General features: G+C 36.7%; 2 protein-coding genes across 10 annotated transcripts in view; one reads left to right on the plus strand and one right to left on the minus strand.

Annotated features, from left to right (window-relative positions):
• Positions 1–20,326, minus strand: part of LOC129764953 (elongation of very long chain fatty acids protein 4-like) — a 176,354-nt gene that overhangs the window by 69,627 nt on the left and 86,401 nt on the right. The window lies entirely within an intron of this gene.
• The window catches only part of LOC129764948 (glycine receptor subunit alphaZ1), a 131,095-nt gene continuing 130,124 nt past the window's right edge, over positions 19,356–20,326 (plus strand). For 3 of the 8 annotated variants that reach the window (XM_055764623.1, XM_055764626.1, XM_055764630.1), the window contains exon 1: positions 19,541–19,915. The gene's annotated coding sequence lies outside the window, so the exon portion shown is untranslated. The other 5 variants (XM_055764624.1, XM_055764629.1, XM_055764622.1 and 2 more) reach the window with 4 other exon arrangements.

The raw sequence follows: 20,326 nt of genomic DNA on the forward strand, positions 1-20,326 counted from the left end.
AGTATTGGAACGGCACTTGTAGTTCTTCCGGATAGGTGCGTATGATAGTTTATTACGTTCCCAAGCCTTCTCTATATAATGAACCGTTCTTTCCGACACTTTTGCCGACCGAACTATCTTCTTTACGCTTGCTCCGGCGCGCAATAAAACGACGACGGTTGACCGTCGACATCTTTACGTATACTCAACACTGTTTGTTTACATCTGACATTTAACAGTATAAGCTATTCAGTGCTGCCAGATATATCTGAATCTTGTTCCGCAAGCATGAGAAATTGCTATTTGAAACAATTTTTTTTGTCATTCCGTCAAAAATACAAAAATGTATAAATCTTGGGACAAGTTCAATTCAACGGATTACTCTGAGGCTAATATTTCGACTGTAGAAAGCTACAATCCAGCTAAAATAATTGAGGGGGGTGCCTCACAACGCATTTGATTTTGTGGACCTTGAAGCAGACAATTTCTTTTCGACCTGGGATGAAGCGTCAACTTCTTCGTGTTATCTACGATCTTCCAACAACACGTAACGACACGTACTCTCATTAATCCGTGGTGCATTGGGATACTCCGTAAGTGGATATGCTTCCGTATAAGTTAGACTGTACGTCGTTGTTTGACACTGCTGTATATCGTAGAGTCTACGATACCTACGAACAAGGTGGCTGGACCGAAATCAGCACAAAAGTTCCCGTTAAATTTAACAGCAAATACGGACGAAACGATTCCCAAATCCAACACTTCGTCATGCATTACCTGTTCAGACAAACATTTCTTGTTCCAGTGTCCAAACTTTGGAAAAATGAGTTTGATCAATTCTCATCGCCCGTTGTTGGACCTCAATTCAGTATGATGGTTCCATGATATTTAAGGGGGTCTTCGTAGCCAATGTATCAATGTGCGTTTACTTACTAACCGATTGATCGTGAGTTCAAAACTCAGGGCCCCCAATTGACCATCATTGTGTTGTTATAGAATAACTACGTCCACGCAACAATCATCAGTGATGGAGATCGATTCACGGTCGGAATCCGGGAATCTCTCCATCCATACAAGCTCTGCTTGCAGTAAAGGAACATGCTATTAATAACACAACAATGATCATGTGAATTGTCTCCGCTTTCCGGTCTAACTGAACAATGGAACAGAAGGAACACTCTTACGCCTTAATGACTACTGTGTAATTTACAATTTATAGAGTCGTGTACATGTAATCAATCTGGCTCGATTGCAATTAAAATGCTAATTAGCCTAAATAAATAAACAAATGGGATGAAAAAATCTATGAAATATCACGGAACACTACTGTTGTTAGTTTTGAAGACCAACGTGACAAATACTCTGAGCGCGCGCTCATTGATTCGGCTAAATTCTTCTTCTTCGGTAAATGTTCCTAACGGTTCCTCGCCGTAATATTACTTGCGTCATTTTTATTCATACTTTAAGAGGAGGAATCAAAAATTAAATTCCTCTTTTATATTCAAAAAAGGAAAAATATAGGAATAAGAAACAAATAATTTTTTTTCCCTTTTATCGAAGATAATCCGTAAAATGTAAATTGTCTTTTTGTCGACTTCTATTTCAAAGCCCTGCAATTCATGACTGAGTGAACCAAACGAAAAATTACGAAAGAGTTGTGACAAACAGTCATCTTTCCAACGATCATAAATCTGCACCCAAAGCGTTGGCAGAAAAGATACATTTTCTTGTGTTAACGCGTCAAATGCATACATAAAAGCACATTTTTCAAGATGTTGTTATGTATGAAGCAGATCTCTCATTCTCTCAAACTGAATGTTACCTTGGAACTGTACAAAAAAAAATTCAAATGATGCCAACAAGGATTAAATCCAGGCCGGCTAGTATGTAAGGCTATTCCGCGCGTTTACGCCATCCACATAACCACTGATGCGGTTATGCCAATTCGTGAAAATATTACACTAAATATTACAAAACATTACACTACATTACAAAATGAAGTTGGATCTTAAAAGTCAAGAAATTATCGCTCTGAGAGAAAAACGGTGAGCATAAACAACGTGAAACCTTTAACTCGTTCGCGATGGCGCAGAGTGGGACTAGTGATCCCCGATAATCGTTCGATTAATCGATTAATCGAATACTTCCTACAGAAATCGATTATTAATCGAACGAATCCTACGCAATCAATAATCGAAGCGAACGAATAATTAACGTCGATTAATCGATTCAAACCCAGAGAACAAAAAAACGTACGGCCGCTACAGTTTTATCCTGCAATTCAATCATTATCTTTGACGCTCCCCTAAACCCGTAAAAGCAGCTCAACGCCGTCAACGCGAATTGAACTTCGTTTACGCGTTCCAGGCGGAATGACACTTTTTTGATTTTACATGGCTCTCTAGCAAATGTGAAATATTAGTCTAAATAATTATTTCTCTCAGTGTGACGATTAATCGATTAATCGATTATTTGGGGCGATTAATCGTATCGAATAACGAACTGCTGAAAATTATTCGATTAGCTGATGAACGATTAATTTCAAAAATCGGGGATCACTAAGTGGGACAATTCTGAAAAAAGACGGTCAAAAATCTTTTCTTGCTTAACCTTACATTTTACATTTTGTACTTGCGAAATAGTTGACTTTTATTTTCGGAGAAATTGTAGGCCTAACAACAATAATTTCTATCTCTTAATTTCCTAGTAACTGGGTTTCTTAGGAGAGTACCCTAAAACTAGTTTTTTTTAAATTTAAATTGCATCTAAATAACATTATATGTACTCAATATGCTCCACAAAGTTATAGGTGGTTTTAAAATAGATAACTTTGCTGATGACATTGATAGTATTTAATGACCCCATTTCGATGTACATTGCTTACAAAGAAAAAATATTTCACTTTTTCTTACTAAGTTACTCAAAAATGTGCACGTCTGTGCATCCAAACTCAACGTCATTTTTTGTCGTCAAAGTTTGAAGTATAACACATACTTTTTTTCGAACTCGGGCACTTTCGGGAACATCATTTTTATGTTAATTTGTGCAGCCCTATTTGCTCCATTTTTTACCTTTTTATTTCATACTTTATCTAATATTGATGTTTATCTACAATTTATTGATTCACAATTAAATTTTTGTTTCCAGTTCCCTATCTGAGCTTAAATCTGAGTTATTTTGCAAAAATTTCACTGCAGTTGGTGGAAGAAATTGGATTTTTTTGGATATTTGCTTTCACGAGCTGCTTATCAGAGGATCGCATGTCATAAGCAGTCTTACGAGAACATTCTGATTGTTGACCTCTCTGCAAATTGTATTATGAAGGCTTACAACAAGTATAATATTTGAGAAAAATAACATTTAACATATATTATTGAAAAAATTGTTATGCATCCACTAGAATAGAAACAACGAAGGGGGATTGACGAATTTACGCAAAGCTGAATCAGCTCATGCGACATCTACATTAGAGCTCAGAACCACAAAAGTGAGGGTGTTTGTTTATTTTACGCACTGAAAAGCAAGATTCGGTGGTGATTATTCATTTTATTTCAATTTAGGTTCATTTCAGCCATTGAATGTCGTCAGTATATGGTAAGTAAGTTGGAGCTTTGTATATTTACGATGGTTTCAACACGCGATTTGATCAAAGTCATAGATAATCTTCGAAAATTTTAAGTTTGACAATGCATACCGGTTATTGATACTATGGATAATTGCAATGAAATCGATATCATATCAAATTGGCTGATATCATTGATTTTGTAGGGGCCGATTCGAGAAGGATTTGCAGTATTTTTAACGCAAAACACCCTATTCATCGTTTACTTAGTTAAAAAAATTAAAGTTACAATACTTATAACAAGCCATTCCTCGTAATGTACATAACACATTGTAAAATTATGATTTTCTAACCTTTTCAGCGTGGAAAGAATACTTGAATCCGGAAAATTTGAAGGAAAATTCGAATTCTTCTAACAAATTTAAACGAATTTCATATAAAAAAAACAAAACATCATCACTTTACTCGCTGCGCCATCTGGTTGTAAATCTAACGTAAATTCGTCAATTGACGATTTATAGTTTTCACTACTGAAAGAGGTAAATAAATAACATGTTATATATAAAATTGCGCAGACTTAAATTTCTTACACATTCATCGCAATCAAATAATCTTTTATGATTATAACATTGTAATTTATGGAAATAACTACAAGCCTTCCAAAAGCTCACATAGCAAAATTTAAAACCATCATCACTTTCACCACAGCGCCGCCTAGGTGTAGATTTGTACGTTAGATCGCCAATAAGTGGACTGTCGCTAGCGTATTCGCGTTGACAGCGGAATGGTGTCGACATCCAGATGTCTCTAATATCGTATCCAGATACGATATCAGTTTGTATGAGGTCAACTATTCTCTATCAGATTAGTCGACTCTAAGGCAGTTTTAAATTGCTAAAATTTGTATGAAACTTTTTTCTTTGCGTTATTTACCTACTAGAAGTTCGTTGTTCTGACCCTAATTTAAACTATTTTCTATGAACTTTCAGATATTCTCACCAAAACTTACCATTATTATATAAAATTATCTTTAGACACAATTTTTGTATGATATTTTTTCACTACTTGCAAGCAAAAGTGATTTTCATTTACATAGAGTACTAATTTGGTTTGGTAAAAATAATTTTCATTCGTAATTTTTATTTTAAAGGCACGTTCATTTCTTCTGCAAACCCATATTGTCATGCCTACTCCCCCATTTCGTAATACGAAACTCAATGCCATCAACGCGGATAAGTGTTGCATCTCGTCTGATGAATATTCATGATGAACAAAGGTCGCTTATTTTGCTCGTTTTGTATTTTATGTTTCCCCTCGAGCTGTGAACGTTAGTGAATATTTGACTAAAAGTGCATCTGGCATTGCAAGAGAAGAGTGCAAATAATTATAGGTCGCTTCTAGCCATCAGTGTTTGGCTTTGTGTGTTGCTTGTTTTCGTTGCGTGAAACTTAGAACTTGTTCATTTTCTGTATATGTTAAGCACACCTTCGATACTTTTAGTTTGCCATTCGTATTTGCTTTCGTGCGCATCGGCTCTGTTATAATGCAACAAGCTCCTAGCTTTGTTGACGGTTTTGACCGAAAGTCGAGAAACGATTTTCCATAAACGGTCATTCTCGCGATGTTTCATTTTTATCGCTGCAACTGTGTGCATCTGTTTGACGCGTTTTTGATGCTTGTTGAATGGCGATCCACGGAAGATGCCTCTCGTTAAATACTCAGTGCAATGCGTGCATTGATATGAAGAAACAAATTGCGACATATGACCAATTAGTGTATTGTTCTCGCAAAGGCAAGAAAGAATCTTTGTTTCTCGAAATAATTCTACAAAAGCACGCGAGCCAATTAACCTTTTCAGGGTCCCCGGAATTTTTTTATTAAAGAGGTATTTATGAAATTTCCCGAAAATTCGCAAATAATAAAATGGTAAACCAAAAAATTAAAAAAAAAAAAGAAAGTCCTACGTCCTAAGCGCTCGTGTCTCGGGTACAACCCCTTGAGTTTTTTGTTTTTTTTTCTCAACAAAACCTGAACTCCTTCATTTTATCCAGACATGGTTGGAGCAGTAGATAGTCTGTGAACTGGATTTCATAAAAACTAAACCCTGACCTTTCAGTTGCTGAAAAATGTCGTTGTTCAAATCTGCAGCATTTCCCACCCAAAACGAAAAAAAACTAGGAGTGGATTATATCTGTGATATAAACGCAAGGTTAGCATAGGAGCCCCTCATATGTAAAAGAGTTAATAAGCATGGCAAAATCCTCGCATAAGTGGAAATGCTAGTGTTTCGCCTGATTTTTTGATCTTTTATATTTTTTCCGAAAAACCTACAGCATCACTACAGTCAATCGCAGAGAAATCAATATTCAAATTTTCACTGGATCATCCATGCTTTGGAATAAATCTTTACTCAACAAAGAGAAAAGCATATCAGCAAAGGAAAACTTGTTGAATTTTTCCTAATTTTTATTATATTTAGTACGGTTATAGATATATTTACCATAATCCCATCATTAAAGTTTATTCTACTTAGAAACGTATTCCTACATTAATAACTCTGGGGATACATCTACATACACATTATCCTCAATAAAGCAATGTTGTTCCTCAAACATAATCTCGTTGTAATTTCATGAATCCGTCAGACAATCTGGTTTCATGAAATTTTCTAGCACTGTTTTGGGAAGCCACAAAACAATTGAAGGTAGAGATAAATAAAAGTTATATACACAGTTTAACTTAATGTAAGTGCGAATCGGAGGACTATCATAACAGAAAACTTTGGCATGGAAACTAGTATATTTATTACGTATAATGTAAAGAGTACAAAAATCAGGAAAAATCAGTATCATTTCAGAAAAACCAGGATAAATTGAGTGTTCGTCAGGATATCAGGGTGCGTCCTAAAAAGTCTGGCAACCTTCCTGAAAAATCAGGAAGGTTGGCATCTCTGTTCATAAGCAAAAGAGAAACGGACAGAAGTTGGGCAGCCGACGCATCATACATCATGTTGATACCGTTGATACCGCAGACCAATCGAGACTGAAATGAAATTTCATGAAGCTATCACTATTTATAATGGTTTCAATAGTTTGCTTTCGAAGCAGTTTTGACGTAGGATTACGTTTTTCGGGAACATATTGGGGTACAAATTGAAAATCGAAAATCAAGCACATCTTGAAAATTGTCCAATTTCTAACGCTTATTGCTCTGTCATTTCATTTGTTTATTTGTTTATTTGTTTATTTATTTGTTATCAAAAGGCCTGAACAAGAGTGCCCTAATGATATACTTAAATCTAACTTAAATTCTACCTAATATCTAAGGGCATCAGAAAAAATCCTTTTCAGATGTGAACGGGTCAAGTTAAAATCGTACTAAGTGTACGAGCGGTTGAAAACTCGGCACATACTTGAAACGGGTTCATTATACCCGTAATTAGTGCGTGAAGAGGGGACACAAATGAATTTATGAGAGCGCAAAGTTCGTGTCCTTATATTAAAATTAATTAATTGGAGAAGAGTAGAACAGTCGATGTTTGAGAGGATCAGGTCTGATACGAATATCGCTTTAGCGACGTCTCTACGTAGATTTAGTGAGTCTAGTCCAATTAAATTAGAGCGATCTTCATAATTTGGAAGATTTGAAGGATTGTTCCAAGGCAAATTTCGCAGAGCAAAACGAACGAATTTGCGTTGAATCGCTTCGATTCGCCTGAACGCCATTTTGATAATAAGGCGACCATACCACACAAGCATACTCGAGGGTTGAGCGGACCAACGCACAATATAGAGACATTAAACAATGTATGTTCCTGAAATCTTTCGTAACGCGAAAGATGAATCCTAGAATCCTTCATGATGGATTGACGAAATTTTTGCGTCAATCGATTTCGGCACTCCATAATAATATATATAATGATACTATCTATCGAACAATTGAAAAATCTCAACCCCTATCCGAACAGAAATACCCACTTCTGATAAGGAACTTTTGCTCCCACTGAAATGTGTTCCCTAACAGAGACATCAAAACCAAGTTGCCTGGGGAAAATCGGCATTGCAAATACATGAGAGTAAAGGGAATTTTTGTTCCTACCGAAATGTATTCCCAAACAGAGACATCAAAACCAAGCTGCCTGGGGGAAATCGACATTGCAAATACATGAAAGTAAGGGGAACTTTTGTTCCTACCGAAGTGTGTTCCCTAACAGAAACATTAAAACCAAGGTGCCCGGGGGTAATCGGCTTGCAAATATATGAAAGTCGGGGGCATTTTTATATTGCAAGTAAGATGAGTGATACGATTAATTCTAGCAAATTTAATTTAAATTTGAACCTTAAAGTTGATTATTTCGAGAAATTTCATATCAATGACCGATCGTGTATTGTGAAAAATTAAACACAAGCGTAAGTGTAAAATTGGATATGGTAGCAGTTGTGTTAAAAATGACTTGATATATAAAACGATTTATTTCAATTTTCATAAATAAAAACCAAGGTGTGTTCCCGCTCGAGAACGGGCCGTTTGGTTTAAGCTGTCTGTTTTGTTCATTTTCACCCAAGGAAAGTTTATACGACGAGAAAAGTTGGAAAAGTGAAGAAATATTAGAGAAAGTGATTGCTTTACATATAGTATTAGGTGTTGTTAGTCCAATTAAAATTCGCATTAGGTTGAATAAACACTCATAAAGTAAAAATTATAAAAGAAAATTACCTTTTCCATTTCAATTATGTTTTCTCTATATTAAAGTAACATGTTTTACTGATTAGAAAAATTGTGTGTGGTATTGGTAATTATTCTATACATAACACATTTCGTCTAGGATCACAGAGGGTGGTTTTCGTCATATCTCGTTCCACTTCGGTATCTTTTATCTGATACGCACCATCCAACGACTGTTTACCATCATCGGTCATCATCACTGGTGGAGCTTGAGCTTGAGCTTGAGCTTGGGTAGACTGTACAATTCGTAGTTGCTCTCCGTGATTAACCTAGCAAATCATTCTCGTTGTGCAATTTTCGGTGATTCGAGCTTTAAATGGTCAATAATGACGCCGGCCACGTCCTTACAGTCACCAGGGGAAGGGAAGGAATGTTAGTATGATATTCGCCGCCCGAAGGCTAGAAGGGTCGCCTCTATAGCGTGGTTCCCTAGCGTCTATCATGGGAGGGATAGTTGTTAGTGGGAGAGGTAAGAATCAGGATTCACTGAGGTAAGTGATGTGATTATGTGAACGCGAGCTATCGACCACTCGACGAAACGAAAATTCGAGAATCGAAGGCATTCCGTAGCGACAGTAATGATGTATTGGTAATGATGGCTATGGAATGTTCTGCCTGTAAATTGGGGATTGTGATAAGTGATCTGCCTGTTTGCTGCAGTGGAAGGTGTACCGGTGTATTTCATTACAAATGTACACCTCTCACTAAAGCGCTGGCAAAGCTTATCACAGAAAATGTTAATGTTTTATTCAAGTGCAATGAATGTCTAGCAGACCAGAGTTGTGGTGAGCAGAGTGATCTGATCTCGGATGCGCGGAAGATAGAGAAAGAAGTGATGAAACTATCTTCACTTTCTGACTCGCTTACAGACATGCGAGATCACGTCACTGCTCAGTTAGACAGCGCGTTAAAGTGCGGTATGGAAGAATTGAGACAACATGTGAATGAGTCTCTTGGAAAATTAATTTGTGAGAAATTTGAATCAATGACTAGTTCTGTTTTATCAATTAATACGCAACAGAATTTAGCTGCAATGAATGATTCTAACGAACCTAGTATTATTTCTACAGGTTCGCAACAGATGAATCAAAAACGAAAGAAACGTAAAGTTCAAAATAGTGATAACGATGATGTCTTTCAAGATAAAATAAGTTTTGCGGATATTGTTAAAAGTTCTAATATTGCTGAGAAAAGTTATGCAACGGGTAATATTAATAAGTAAGGTAATCGTAAGGCTCCTCCGGTCATTGTGATAAAACCTAAGGAGTCCAAGCAAGCTTGCGAAGAAACTCGTACGCATTTAAATTAGATCCAAGAACACACAAAATAAGCAATTTCAGAAATAGTAGAGATGGCTCCATCATTGTTGAGTGTGCAACTGGAGCAAATTTAAACGATGTGAAGAATGATATTGAAAATAATCTGGGTGAGAAATATAGTGCTGTTGTTCCCATATCGGTTCCAAGATTGAAAATTGTGGGCATGAGCGACCAGTATTCCTCCGATATCTTCGTTGACTATTTAAAAAGTCAAAATCACGATAGATATGTAAAAGATAAAAGATGTAAAAGTTATAAACACGTTCGAGAATCCACGCTTCACATATAACAAGTATAGTTCTGTTATTGAAGTAGATGTTGACACATGTAATGGTATGTTGCGTGCAAAAAAAGTAAATGTAGGGTTTGATCGGTGCTCCGTAGTTCCCGCGATAAATGTGTTAAGATGCTTCAAATGTGGAGAATTTGGTCATAAGAGCAAAGTATGCAATATTTGCGATACGTGCTCTTGGTGTAGTCAAAAACACCAAACATCCGAGTGCAAGTCAACTGTATTGAAATGCGTTAATTGTTTAAAAATGAATAAAGAACGCAAAATGAACCTGTACGCTAACCATGCCGCTTTTAGCTCTGAATGCTCGGTTTATAAAAGACTATACAATTTGAAAAAAAGCAGCTTGCATTTCAATAAATAGCAACCATGTTCCAGAAGAATTGTGGATCAATTTCATGTACTGTATTTAAATATCGCGGGGTTGTCGACAAACTACGTAGCATTACGTCAGATTGTTGAGGAAAAGCGTCCACTTTTAGTTTTATTATCAGAAACCCACATTGTTGAAATTGAATCATTTGATCAATATAGTATTCCGGGATATAATGTTGCTGCTCGTTTATCACATTCTAGACATACTGGCGGTGTTGCTATTTATGTAAGAGAATCTGTACAATTCAATCTTCGCCTCAACGAAATGATTGATGGAAACTGGTTCTTAGGCATAACAGTTGCACGTGGTATGAAGATGGGTAATTATGGTGTTTTATATCACTCTCCCAGCTCTAGTGACCAACGTTTCGTTGAAAAGTTAGAAACCTGGCTCGAAATGTTCATTGATTCTAGTAAACTAAATATACTGGCTGGTGACTTTAATATTTTAAAATCTTTATTGAAGCCAAGTAATTGCAAACCGCGGTCCATAACCTTTAATGGCACATTAGAACAATCCGAGCAAGTAATAGCATCTAAGTTTAACGATTATTTTGTCGATAGTGTTTCATTGATCAAACAATCTATTGAATTGGTGGATGAACCCGATGAAATAAAACAGCCGGGTAATATTAATTGTTGATTTGTAGATTTCCACCCAATTACATTAGGTCAGATGAAAACTATTTGCTTTTCATCAGAAAAAACGGCTGGAGTAGACAATGTTAATGCTAGAGTTGTTCAAGACTGCTTCCATATCATTTCTCACATCTTGCTGGACCTTATAAATACTTCATTGCAAACTGGGCATGTGCCTCAAGTGTGGAAAGAATCTTTAGTTGTTCCGATCCAAAAGGTTGCTGGAACGATAAAAGCCGAGGAGTTTCGTCCCATCAACATGTTGCACACCTTAGAGAAAATATTAGAACTTGTTGTTAAAGGCCAGCTGTTGGAATATTTAGATTGGAACTCTTTGCTGATACCAGAACAATCGGGATATCGGGATGGTCATTCCTGTGAAACCGCATTGAACTTGGTATTAGCAAAATGGAATGAACAATTAGAAGATAAAGAAACCATTGTTGCTGTTTTCTTGGATCTAAAACGCGCTTTCGAGACAATTTCTAGGCCCTTGTTGTTGAACACGATTAAGCGCTTTGGAATTACGAGTACTGCATTTAAATGGTTCGAAAGCTATTTGTATGGCAGAACTCAACGGACTGCTTTCAGCGATTTCATTTCTAGTCCTTTAGAGAATAATCTTGGAGTACCTGAGGGCAGTGTATTAGGGCCTCTTTTATTTATTATTTATATCAATGACATGCGGAGAGTCTTACGATTTTGCGATATTAATCTTTTCGCAGATGACACTGTGTTATTCATTGCAGCTAAAGATGTATATCAGGCCGTTTTGCACCTGAATGAAGATTTGCGTTTTCTAAGTAGATGGTTGAAGTATAAGCAATTGAAATTGAACATAAGTAAAACAAAATACATGATAATCTCGCGAAATCGAATAAATGAAAACGTCTGTATTGTTATTGATTATGAGACTATTGACCGCGTTCGGGAGATTAAATATCTTGGCGTGATTATTGATGACAAACTTAAGTTCAACACTCACATTGACAATGTCATCAAGAAAATTGCCAAGAAGTATGGAATCTTATGCCGATTGAAAAATGATTTAACTATTTGCAGCAAAATACAGCTATACAAATCAATCATCTCTCCTCATTTGGACTTTTGTTCATCCATTCTATTTCTAGCCAATGGAACACAAATATCGAGATTACAGCGTTTGCAGAATAAAATAATGCGATTAATACTAAAATGTAATAGGTTCATTTCCTCATCTTTGATGCTGGACGCTTTGCAATGGTTATCCGTGAAGCAAAGAATTGTTTATTTAACTATGGTGTTCATTTTTAAAGTAATTAACGGTTTGCTACCTCGATATTTGTGTGATCGAGTTGAAAGGGGAAGTGACTTTCATAGTTATAACACTAGAAACGCGAAAGAATTAAGAACACCCCATTTCTTGACATGTGCTTCACAAAATTCGTTATATTTCAACGGAATTAATGTTTTCAACTCGATGCCAAGACATATTAAACGTGCAACAACATTAGCAGAGTTTAAGAGAAGCTGTGTTTCACACGTGAAAGCTGTGTTTTCATAACATCTGAATGATTTTCCTTTTACTTTATGACGAAACTTTTAAATGACGAAGTTTTATACGAACGGATAATTTATGTGAAAAGTTTTATGCAGTCTTTTTTATTTAACTTTTTTCATTGAATATTGTATCTGACGAAGTTTCTATTGAACGGATTATAATGTGGAGACGATTTAATTTTTTTTACATTATTTTTTTTCTCTATTTTGTATTAATCTCTATTATGTCTGTCATGATCTTGGTGATGATGGACTATTTTTATTTTTATTTTGATTTTTTTTATATTGTAGTAGTTGAAAAAAAATAAAAGTAGTCTACAAAAGTTTGAGCGTCGCGCGCGTGTTGCAGATATGAAGGATAAAAATTTAAAAGTTTTGTAAGGGCCGGTCTAGAAATTTTTCGTGAAGGAAAATTTCTCGATTTCTCTGGATGGGGATATTCAAGTCAATCCAAAACAAGGCTGGCGGTTGGACTTGTGTCTTGGTGGACCATTTGGCTGCAAGGGCCTTGTCGGAACCGTATCGGCTCTGTGGCGGACAAGACTGAGTATTGGCTTGTCTTTGGACATTGAAATTTTTTTTTGAACTTATATCTGTAAATAAAATCAGTTCGTTTTTTTTTGCTAAACTGATTTCAATGCTGAGAAAAAAAAATCTTTTAGATAACTCGTCTTGCTCAAATCTCTGTAGGGGAAGGAGGCGGGACCATCATCATCATCATCATCATTATCATCACAGAAGACCTAAAAAGGTCTTCTCTTTTATGTAATCGGAACTGAGGTGAATAATGGGAAACAGTAAACAACAGAAACAACTACAACTACTCTATGAAACAGAAACTCTAGAATGAAAAACTTCTCGTGGCAGCTGGTGATGTTAAAGGGTGACCTGAAAAGGTATCCTCTGCAATAGATCGTACTGAATATTGTCTAATCACACGAAATTCTTTCATTGTAACCCTGTGTAATATTAGAACGCAATCGAGAAAACTCCTCCCACGCATATCAAATTGACGATATACCTTCTATTACTAGAACAAGAATAAATAAGATCTTTACAAAAACAAAACAACCTCGCTACAAATTTACCATGACCTTTTTTAGTAAATAAAATGTTTTTAATCCTAGGCACAAATTTCTGATTGTTAATTTTGATTCAAATTACTGGATAAAATCTGAATCTGAATCTGATCTTCAAACTAAAAAAGTACATCGCGCTGAATCTATCGAAATGACGTTTTAATTGCGGAAAATAAACCTCACTAAAAGTCACCCATAATTGTGAATTAGTAAAATAAATAAATAAACCAGAAATATCCTTCAAAATCTTAAGAAAAGTGAACTTTCAAGATGGACAAGAGGACTAATATCTGATTAATGTGGGATAAGGATGGTATTATAAAAACATTAAGAAAATATAATAAAATTCTATTTCAGAATAATTAGTACTAAGCGCCTCATCTGTTATGCAGCTTTTACGAATCTGTTGACATTCTCTGAGAAATAAGAGCCATCTTGAGATCTGCGTTATAACGGATAGAAGTATGAGTGTAGGGTGTTGCTAGATTAAAAACGAATGCATTATGGGGAAAAACGAAACGGAAATATCAACTGAACGTATTCTCCTCTCTTCTATATAGCATACATCAAAGAGAAAGAGAAAAAATCAAGAGTTTCGCGAGGACTTCAAAATATTTTTACAATGAGATATTAAATTGAATTTTAAAGCAATTTGCTGAGTTATCGGAATGGTCAATTTCATACGACCTGAAACGGTTATGGCACCAGTTACCAGTTATCATGCTGTGCGTCGATCCTTCGCCAAATGTAGCATACTACACAGGGACAGACACCCTCCTCCCCCTCCGTGGACAAACGTGGACATTTCCTATACTCCTCCCCCTGTTGTCCACGTGGACATTTCTCCAGTTTCTGGAAGAAAATCAAGAAGATCCTATATGTTTCGCTTATATCTAAATTCAAGTTTGTTTCAATTTTCTATTACATGTTTTGTTAATAGAAATGATAGCCTTATTAATAGTAACGATTTGTTTTAAATTCATCGATTTTGATATTATCGCGCTGTTCAAATCGTCTAAATGTTGTAATGTATTGCTAGTTTTGGACCGTTCAACACACCCGAATTGTCACTCAAACGAATAAACGTTATTTGTATTGACTGCATTAAACTTTGTGCTTTGTTATTGGGAAGGGATAATGACAATGGCTTGGTGGATTGAACACACTTTGAAAATAAAAATTATTATTTTTTTTGTCCTCCACTCACCCCCATCTCAAAGATACTCTTATTTGAGGATCCAATTATCAAAAAAAGGACACCAACAAACATCTAGAAACAAAATGAGTGGACAAAAAACATGAAGAACAAAAATGTATGGACCCCAGTGAAAAATAATATTTGTTTTAAGGATGCCATAAAATAAGAGAAGAAAAAATTAAATGAAAAAAAAACAAATAAACATGGAACATGAAGTTCACAAAATAGAGTACTGGCAAGCATACAAAAGATGAAACATGAATGGATTTTTGTGGTTGATTGATCTATATTACGATAAAATTGGTCATCGATTTGAGATATTGTTCTAATTTTTTTTGAAAATTCAATTTCCATTCATTTTTTTTTTTAATTCTAAGATGAACGTAATTTGTCTCAGAATCTATTCATCTACATTCATGATCGCGGATTGCGAAATATTTTCTCATCTTACAGAAATCTTAACAGTTGGTAAACTGAAGATACAATATCTGGTGAGTAAGACAGGTGGAGTCTAGGAAGCGCCCTTGAAGCGTTCTAGATCGCTGATTTTAATTAGTGATGAAACGGATAGTAATTTGGCCGGATATTGTATACCGGATATCCGGCAAGCTTCGATTTTCCGTATAGAATGAAAATCCTTTAATTGAGTATCAAGTTTTCTGCAAGGATATTGACCACTTTTTTTTCTCAAGGATTTTCTATTTTCTATATCTATTTCTATTTATTTATATATTTTTTGTAGATATATTGAAATAATTCTAATACTAGCTGAGTTGGAGTAAGTACTACGAATTCAAATAATCAAAGAACAACAATCAATTATTTTCATTCAAAAAAGAAAAGGAACTGTCTTCAGGGATGATAATCTGAGAGAGGGTACACTTACTTCGACACAAATCAAATCAAACAAAGCAGAAGAGACGAAACTGAATTAAACCTGAAGCTCACGACACCTTTTGAAACACTTTCAACAAAGTGGCAAATGAATATGATAGTTATCGTAGCGAAAAGAAAAAAAATGTCATTGGTAACGAAATCGACTGTTATGGGAAAACATTTCGAATGGATCACAATCACGTTGATTACATTTGGTAATCATTAAACTCTAAGCAGTACCCCAATCGGCAAAATTTGCTAGAGTTTATCTTTCAGTTCCTTACAGTAGTGTTTATAAAGAATGACTGTTCTCTGAAGCTGGCCTGGTGTACGAAGCAAAGCGTAATCGGTCGGTTCAAACATTCATAATAAAAGTAATAGTGTTAATGAATTATTGTTATGAGTTGATATGAATTTAATTTTGAAAAAAAATATTATTTATCTTGTGTTAATGAGAAATTATTGATTTTTTCTGATATCCGGTATCAGGCCGGATACTAAGTCACCATCCGGTATCCGGCCGGATAGCAAATATTGTGTTTCATCTCTAATTTTAATACGCTCAGCTGCAAGCAGTACTTGTTACTAATTGGAATTCATCGAGACTAGTTGCTTGGTAGAAACTCATAATGCAGATTTTCTTCTAGTCTTACCAGACCCAGACAACCTGCTTCGGGGTTATATTCACTTGGTCAATATTTTTTTAACTCAACATTATTGTGAATGATTTGCTCTTCACAATTTGCTACAAATATGTATTTTTGTGCTCCCTTGGCCAAGTGGTTAGTGTCACACATTATCATGCTGGGGGTTCGAGTTCGACTTGCACTGAGGTCACGCGAATTCTACAGCTTTACACTCCAGAATACATTCAGGGCTTGTTCTTCGGCATAGAAATCTGAACGAAGTACTACTAATAAAAATGATGCAAGTAATACCGTTGAGAAGCCTCAATTTCCACTGGGAACGTTAATGCCATCCAAGTCAAGTCATGCATTTTAGTTGCGTTTATGAAACGAATCGTAGATTGAGGTGCGTTCTTTCAAATGTTTTTCGATAATATAAACCCTTATTCCGGAATACGGTCGAACTTCAAATTAGCCCAATATAGCGTTCATTCATCTGATTGAGTCAAATCCAATCGGGTTGTGCAAATGTTGCATCCTTGCAACCCTCTAGAAGTGTATTATAAAAATTACCATATCTCAATAAAGAAAAACATCATTGCAAGAAACAGATCGCCACAGATACGGCCCGTGCACTCATGGAAGAATTTGTTGTTCGTTTCAATTTCGGAAAACCTTGGGAGCTCTCTGAAAATAAATACGAAGCCGTGTTGTCATCAAGAGCAGAAGCTGAATCGAAACCTGCACATGAGTCGTGATTTTTATACTACAAAAATTCCAACATTCTTTATGTTTTTATCCTGACGAAATACATGGTCCTCTACTACCGTTTGGAATAAATTGATCGATGCCAGTTCATGCGCGTTTGTTTCAGAATATACATCTCCGGGAAGAAGTCTAGCCATATGAAAGAATGTGGATGTCTGACCGGGCAGCACTCTCAGGCAACTCAGTCTTTTTATTGTTGAATACAGAATATTCAGGGTGGGCGTAAAGTTAAAAATATCTTGTAAATATAGAGCAGATCTCATTGAATTTTTAGTTTTACTTAAAAATATACTTTACATGTCCACGTGGACATTATTTAAACCCCCTCACACCTCACCGTGGACAAGCGTGGACATTTTGGTAACCCCTACCTCCCCTAAAGTTGTCCACGTGGTATGTGGACAGCCCCACATACACGCTTCATGAGATAAATGTACACAATTCATTTGCACGAAAAATAACTAGCAATTGACTATGTACTGCACATTTGTAACCCACAGAGAGTATAGCAGTTCGTAATATTACTGACACTTTTTCTTTTGAATGAAGAATTCAAAATAGAACTTCCGCAATTAATTGATTTGCGTTTGTAACACTAAACGATACCCATCATCATTGCATGGTGATGATCACGAGAGCAAACCACGAGAGCGTAACATTTCGAGCGGCTGGACTAATGAATAAAATACCCACACCAATTCATGGTTTGACAGCGAACACTGGCACTGGATCACATACACACATGTATAGAAACATAAAATGGAGGGAAGAAAGAACGTTTTCAAAATCATTTTCTTTTTCCGTTCAGCCACTGTTAAATCACGGCCACGGTTGAACACTGTCAAATCACGAGAAAAGCACGGCCCGAAATGTAAAAGAAATGGCCTACGAAAAAAAACTACTGTTCACTTTGACGGACGCATCGAGCAGCCGGCTCGACAGCATAACGGAAGTCATCGCAACTGGACCGCTGCTTTGCAAATTAATACAGACGAACCGCCGTTTCACACAAAAACCACTACTTCACACCACACACAACTTTAACATATAAACTAGTCATCAATTTCGACACCAATCTCGATCATGTCTTTTCGCGTTGAACCGCAATGAGTTCCGTTAAATTAAACTATGTACGGAGCAAACAAGAATGCGTCTGAACTCGACGACGGCTCGCTCGACTCTCCCCATCACTCGGTAAACACTAGTGGAGTGAACAAACAATACCCAACAACCAAACAAAACGGCCCTTTTTAGGAGGCCACCAAATCGTTATTAAAGAGTTTAACGATGTAAATCTTCAAACATATCCAAAATCAACGGATAGCCTAACGGAATCCTACGTCAACTATGCGGTCGTGTCTCGGACACAACCCTCTTGTAACTTTTTTATCTTTCGAACAATGTTATTTTCATAAAACTTCGTTCATCTGGTAGAGAGTTATGAACGCCCAAAACCTTGTACTTTGAATGTAACCCCCTCGTAACCACAAGAACAGGAATGAAGCCAAGAAAGATTCTATAACATGGACTTTCCCATAGTGAATTGCTTCATTCAAAATCATGTTTTTTTTTCAATATAATATACTTGTCATGGTCATGGGTGTCACTCCTCTAAGGGAGACACCGTAGGCGGACCGCCCCCCCCCCTTTACTACGCTACAGCGTAGGGGTTATCCATCATTGTTGGTCATTCAGAGCCATTACCAACAAACCGGAAGTCAAAACAATATTCGTTTTCCGCTCGTCAGTCATTTTCATTCACTATCTGTATAATTCGGAATGTATGTCATTTCCATGCAATTGGGAGTAGATTAGCTGCAAAAAGTACATGGCCAATTCAGGACCATGGGGTCGGTTTAGGATCACCATTTCAAAAATTGCAAAAAAACGAAATTTTATATAATGAATGGCCGTTGAAATGCCAATATCCAATGGTCGAATGATAGATCTATCAGAAGCTTTCCAGCAATTGTTATTTGAGCGTATCAAATGTGTACAAATGTTTTTTGAGCATAATGTTCATTTAAAATCCCTTTGTGTTCATTTGTCTTGCAGATTATTCCGAAATGTACTTGAAAATGTCGTTTATACTGGCAACCCTTTATGCCAGTGTTCGACACATGCAACGTTTGGGGTCTAGCTTTCGCTTGTGCATTGCCCTGTTGTCTTGTTGTTTACCATCACAAAACAGCGGCGACGCTCACACACACACGACCGTTACTCACTCCCTGGTCATACACACACACACACACACACACACACACACACACACACAAAGAGAGAGAAGCGCTTTCGCGAAACGGCGCCTGGAACGGAACGCGACCCACAAGGAAAACTGTTTTTCAACTCGCCACCCATTCAGTTCCAGTTCGGAGTCACCCGCGCGCACGTTGTGGCTTTAGGCGTCTCAAAGTTCCCGGCATTTCTCGGTAGCACAAGGGCCTGAGAATCAATTCCCAAACAACAGCTGGCCACTGTTCGGTGTGTTTCTTACTGTTCTGCTTGCTTCCCCTGGTTTTGTTTGTTTGCGGATTTTCCTATGAGACCGGTAAAGTTGCACGCCTAGCTTTCGGGTGGAAAGTCGGGAGCTTTCAGTTCGCGACCGTCCGTCCAACAGTTCAGCGGTGTTGGAAAAATCTGTGGATTAAAAAAGGATTCCGTTGCTCATTGCTATCAACACGCGGTGCCTTACGGGGAGGGAGTGCTTACTTTTAGTGCCCCAGAGGATAGTGTATGTGGCAGATGAAAACTGCTGCTCGGGAGGGTGAAGACGACAAAAGAATTCCCGAGTGATAGTTTGTGGCGGGAGATTTGAGATTTGGTGCTAATAAAAAAAAGTCGAAATAAGTCAGACAATTTTATCGGTAGTTATGCGAGCGTATTGATGGAATGGCTTAATGAATTAAAGTGTAACAAACAAGCGACGTGAAGACGAGAGGTCTGTTGCCGATAAGTTAATTAAAACCGAATAGATGTAAAAATCAAGTTGCTAGATCGACGACCCACGTAATCGTAGCGTTGATTGGATGGATTAATTCTAGCGAAGAGAATTGAGGCGCGTGGGAACTTGTGCTGTTTTTTTGTGTGTGTATTCTAGTTCAGCAGGTTTGACGAACGCGCAGACCGGAGCCTTCAATAATGCATATGATTTTCAACGTGCCGTAATTTGATGAAGTAGTGAATTTGTACAGCAGACAATTGGGCAACGCGTGTTACACTTTAGATAATTAACTGCAGTACACCTAGTAGTTAAATATCAGTGTACAGATAGAAGAGTACATTCGAAATGTTACGTGATAAGTTGTTTTGGATGGTGTATCGTAATATAATCAACGCTGGTACGAATACA

The sequence above is a fragment of the Toxorhynchites rutilus genome, chromosome 2, assembly GCF_029784135.1.
Source record: "Toxorhynchites rutilus septentrionalis strain SRP chromosome 2, ASM2978413v1, whole genome shotgun sequence".
NCBI lineage: Eukaryota > Metazoa > Arthropoda > Insecta > Diptera > Culicidae > Toxorhynchites > Toxorhynchites rutilus.